This window comes from Lupinus angustifolius, unplaced genomic scaffold, assembly GCF_001865875.1.
Source record: "Lupinus angustifolius cultivar Tanjil unplaced genomic scaffold, LupAngTanjil_v1.0 Scaffold_171_2, whole genome shotgun sequence".
Taxonomy (NCBI): domain Eukaryota; kingdom Viridiplantae; phylum Streptophyta; class Magnoliopsida; order Fabales; family Fabaceae; genus Lupinus; species Lupinus angustifolius.
In genome coordinates, this window is record NW_017726405.1 from 22,806 (window position 1) to 28,805 (window position 6,000).

A 6,000-nucleotide genomic window follows, 5' to 3' on the forward strand; every position below is an offset into this window, starting at 1 on the left:
CCTACACCCTCCAACTGAACTTCCATCCGACGGTGGAAAAAACCAAACGGTAGATCTCTCTCCCTTTGACCGAGATATCCCCCCACTCTTCGTGTGGTCTCAGTCACACACGTGTCATACGTGTGTTGACTTGGTCAACACGCAGTCCAAACTCATAAGCCCCGAAAAATAAATAAAGTTTATTAAAAAGAATGTTGGCCTCAAGCCCGACCCGAACACGAGTTGGTCGGTGGCAGAGGAGGTGGTGGTGGTGTGCGTGTGTATGTTTGGAGGAGTTTTGTGTGTATGAGTCCTCACACACTCACAAAATTCGTTGTACCTATTGGGGCACACCCGAAAGTTGGAACTTAAGGCTTATAAAACCTTTCAATCCTTCAAGTAATATGAGACTAAGAAGTTTTTTCATTTCACAACTCCAAAAGTCATCATTAATGACTATACTAATGTACATTAAAATACTTTGAAAACCAACAATATATGATAACACTTTTAAACATAAATATAAAAGTAAAATCAATAATTATTTTTGGAAGAGGACTCTATTCCACACAACAATACATACTTGTTTGTAAAGAAAAATAGCAAATTTCGAGATGGCTTAGTTGCAAGGCATGACAATGCAAGGGCCAGGGGTGGGTTTTTGGTTTTAAACTCTCTCAAAAAATAAACGTTTTTATTTGTATAAAAGCCAAATAGTTAGCAATTATATTATAGTTATTTTAATATTTCATTTTTAAAGTAAACATAAATTCCACCTATGACCCTGCTTGCGTAACATGTATCATGTCATTTGCCACATCAAAACTATTAGTTTTTTTAGATGAATGTGACAAGTTTAAAAACTAAAATAAAAAAAAAAGCTAAATAGAAAAACTTGAGAGGTGAAAGTGCATTTAAGTATTTATTAAAAAAATAGATTCAAAAAAAGTTGGAGCCAAATAATTATTATTTTTACTTTGGTTACTTTTGTATGGGCTGAGATACTCTCTACGAGAGTCCAGTACTAGAATGTAAGACCCAAATTTATTTGATCACTTGTAATAAGTTTTTAGCTAAAAATATTTTAAAATGTGAACCATCAATTTTTTTTTAAAATCCATGTGTCACATTCTTATATGGTACTGAACCCTCCACTAATGGAGATGAACCATTTTCCTTTTTTATATGTATGATGTATTTTTATATTGTTTATATATATAACCATGAAATTTATTCTATTCTATTATAATAAAGAAAACTATACTGTATGATAAAATTTAAACACATAGGATATGATTCTTGATGGTGAAATAAAATAAAGTAAAATATTCTTTTAAAATTAAAATAAGTAAAGTATCTCCATGAATGTTTCTGACACAATTTGTACACTCTATAAGATGAAAGCACGAAAGAATTAGATACTTGCAATCTCATTTGCCTTCATAACTTGGATTTCATGAGGTCACCTTCATTTGTCTAAACTTCAGGTGTTTGTTGATGAAGAATATTAGAGATAAAGTCATTCTCTAACCTTTAATGCTTTAGGTACCCTTTTAATTAAAAACAAAATTTGAATAAATTAAAGGGTTCCTTGTAGTGGCCAAGCCAGTTATGAAGAAACTTTTATAAAAAATTGTAATTGATAGATCTTCGAATCTATGGAAATATGGAAATGTAGTTATGCTTAGTATGGAGAGCTATGTCATACATCTTGTTAATGAAGGAAGCCTATAATTTAAACCAAATAAAAAAATGTCGGCATTCTATTGGGATTACCCATATTGCTAATTCGACATGTTTTATATTAAGATTGTCCAAAAATCTTCTTTAATGAATATAAAAGAGGACAATCGATATCGGAAATGTTTAATATTTCTCAATGTTCTTTAGGTTGAAGCTCAAGAATTTGGGTATGGTGTTGTCTGAATGCTGTCTAGAAGCATTTGAATGAGTACCTGAAAAGGTACTTCGATGTTTAAGTTGATATACGAGGAAGTGTATAGAGAGAATAAGATGTAAGAATATAAGAGAGAATATTATGGGTTACTTCCTTATGAGAGATTTCTTTAAAGAGAAAATGAACATGAAATATTCTCTAGTAAATGTTATTGGCATGGTAAACTGTACTGTCTTATTAGACCTACCATAGACAAGCAATGATTACTTTATCTATGTTGGCAGCCCTAACATGTTAGTACTCTTGCTGGTACATTGTTTTATCTAGGATGGATTGTTTTGTCACATGTCCCATTTGTCCTAGCCGTGTATTAGGTATGTTTTCACCATACGACAGAGGATGATACATGATGCAGAGGGCATGTTTAGATTTGTAGCAGAGGTCTGTGTTGTTTAAGTTGTATAATAATCATGTAGTATAGAGGTTTGTAGTCTTGTATATTGCTGACTAAGGCTTGTTCTATCACTATCGTCCTTTCTTTACATCTAGGCCTCATGGATTGAAAGCTATAATTTAAAACTCATGTGACTTATTTTTACATCATCTTTGAACAATTGTCATCTCCTCATTTGACACCTTCAAGCTCATGAACAAATCCCTCATCAGCACCAATGTTCCCCTCCTCTCAGATTTGGGTGTCATTTCTTAATTGTAGTAGTATTTAGGAGCATCATGTAATTACAAAATGCACACATTTTCTATGGAATAGGATGCACCAATGTTATTGTTTATCTCTCTATCTTGATAATGGTTTAAATACTTTATGAAATAATTATCTAATTGTTAATTGATTATGAAATGAAACTTTAATATTATGTGAAAGTTAGAACGCAACTTCTTTCTAGTTGTAATGAACCAAAATATACACTTTTCTCATAGTTAATTGTAACCCTATGTTACAAAAGTATACAGAAAGAGCATATTAAAAATAAGTTTCATATAACCTATCTCACCGTCTATGTGATGATTTAAATAATATTTATTAGATTATTCTCTTTAGTTGATTTTGAGATAGAACTTTAACATATTTATATATAAAAATAAATATATTATTTCTTATGATAATTTTTATAAGATTCTTTTGAGATTATACTTATCGTCATTTTTATAAGATTCTTTTTAGATTATACTTATGGTCATTTTTATAGGATCCTTGTTAATTGCTTTTGTTACCAAATTTTTTTACACCAAATAGTTAGAAATAAAAAATCATTAATTAATTAAGCGAAAAGATAAAATAAATGAATCACATTAGTGAAGAGTAATTTTGAAGAAATGATATAATCGTTAACAAATTGAATGATACTAAAAATATGAACCACTTTTCTTAATTCACTTGAAATGATGAAAAAAAAGTCTTTTAAATAGGATGGAAGGTAGTACCACAATAATTGGTACATATATTCTTCTGCCTCTCAGCAAAAACATGGTCATTAAGAAATATAATAATTATATTGATATATATAATATTTATTATATGAAAAATGATATAATAACTATGTTTTGTAGGAGAATTTATAGATGAATATAACATTACTCTCAGGGGCGGAACTTATTAAGCACAGGTGGGGGGCAACTGCCCCCTGATATTTTTTTTTAATTTTTTTCAAATATATTTTTTACCTTATATAATTTTGTGTAGTCATTCTAAAAGTTATAGATAATAGATCAAGTTGTCTTATAAGGTAGATATTGATATTGCTTATAAATACTATTATTTTATAATAATTTTACACATATGAAATAGATTATGGGATCACAAATTATCTTTGTCAAACTTTGTTGCAATAGTGTTAAGATTCTATGAATTTTTATTAATCACTTAATATTGATAACATATATTTTGTGCAAAAATCTATCCTAAGGATTTCAATGAAAAGAGAAAATTAATTTTCGATGTCAATTCCAATATTTTATTGTTGACATCATTAGTCATTCATGTTCGAAAAACTCTCAACAATCTCTAAATTAAGTGCAACTTTAACAATATGGGGAAAGTGAATGCATATTATTTGCTTAATTGAGTTATTCTGGGCTATTATAGTTTAACTACTATAGAAATATCATTTTTAACAACCAAGATAACCAAACATAATCGTGTGGTAAGATAGAAGATGATTTTTTTACTGACGAAGAAAATAGCTGAAATTTTACCTATAATTCAATAATCGATGAATTTAAGTCTTTAAAAGAATGAAGAACTGACACTTTAAATGAATGTACATTTTTCTTTAATGTTTTTAATTGTTAATTATTGTTATTTAAAATTAATATGTAATTTTGAAACTTTAAAACAATTATATATTTCTTTATATTTTTTTGTTACTCTATTAATCATCTTAATTATAAATTGTAATCAAATATTGTTGTCCCTCCTGAATTTTATGTCAAGATCCGCCACTGATTACTCTTAATTTTTTATTTTATAATATGCGTTTTCTCTTTTTATGGTGATTAGTTAATTAACTTTTAGAAAGGACAAATCAACAGGCCAAAATTATTCATAATGAAATAAAAATAACAAGTAAATACTAAGGTAGTAATTTTAATTGATGGATTATTTGGTCCCCGGTTTGATTTTTATCATGGTTGAGTAGATATTATATCATTTCATTCCTCTCTCTAATCTAAGCCATTAATTTTAATCTAAGGGTTTAGATTATTTATATTCACTCTTTTTTCTCTCCATACAATTGAAGATAGAAAAAGAGGGAAAAAATATTCCATTCTCATGTAATAATGAGCCATCATTGTTGATAATGTGATAATAACAAACCAAATTTATGTAAACAAATTTGTTTAGATTGATTAGTTTGTTATTATCCAAAAATCAAATATGAATGTGATATATAAACAAATTTGTTTAAATTTTAGGAACAATTTTTGTATATATAAATAATGCAGTATTGAAGAATAAAACTCAGGAGAACGTGTGACCATTTTTATTTGTCCCCAAGGGTCGAACTATTGTATCAATATCATCAGAAATACTCATTGGAAGCAAAAATTTAACTTTTATCTACCTATGCAAAAAAGAATTTTGATAGAAAAAATCTAATATGTTTACATCCATACGAATTTAAAGACAAGCTATTTAAATAACTTAATTTTACGATTAATAAAGAAAATCTTAAAGAGGAAAGAATTTCATTTATCCAGCACACCATAAGAATTCCAACCACTGATTCTAATTTTTGGGATTTTTTTTTTGCAGTTTTTAAGAAGAAAATATATAAGAAGGAAATATATTTCAGAATATTTGAAGATAAAAGATGGAACTAAACATTCATAATGAAATAAATAACTTAAAGAATGTGAAATTATAAATTTCTATAACTTTATTTTATAGTAAATAAATTTATTTCTTTATCTCCAACGTTTTTTATGTATACATTACTCTAAAAAAAGTATAGAAAAATATAAAGACATATAACTTTATTTTTTGTTTATATTCATCCTTTTCTTATCTATTTGTCTTATTTGTAGATTTGTTTTCCGTTCTATCAATATCATTTTAAAGTTTAAAAGAGTATTAATTATTAAAAAATTTCAAGTTGGGAAATGTTAAACAATGTCTTTTAAGTGTTACACTTTCCAATGCCCATTTTATATGTTTGGATTCATTAACAACCACTAAGATACTTTTTAAGAAAAACCTTTCTAAGTTTAGTTTTTTAATACTCTCTTAATTGAATTAAATAATAAAAAAACAAAATTTAAGGCAAACTAGCAATTGTAGGAATTTACTTAAGGTGCTTGTTTTTATATAATGAACTAGCAGTGTACCCATGCACTTGCACGGGTCGCTTATTTGTTTATGCATAATGTAAATATAATATACATATATTTTTTAATATCAATAAATAATGTATTGAAACATTATATTTCTCATTCATATAGGTGCAATATTAACATTGATTTTTGAGTGTATATGTAGAATATTAACAATTATAAATGCGTTTGTATAAGCATTTATTTGTTGAAAGTGTGATTATAGAAAATATTTGATTCTTAAATAACTCAATAAATAAAATTCAAATTGTATTGGATAATATCTCACCTCT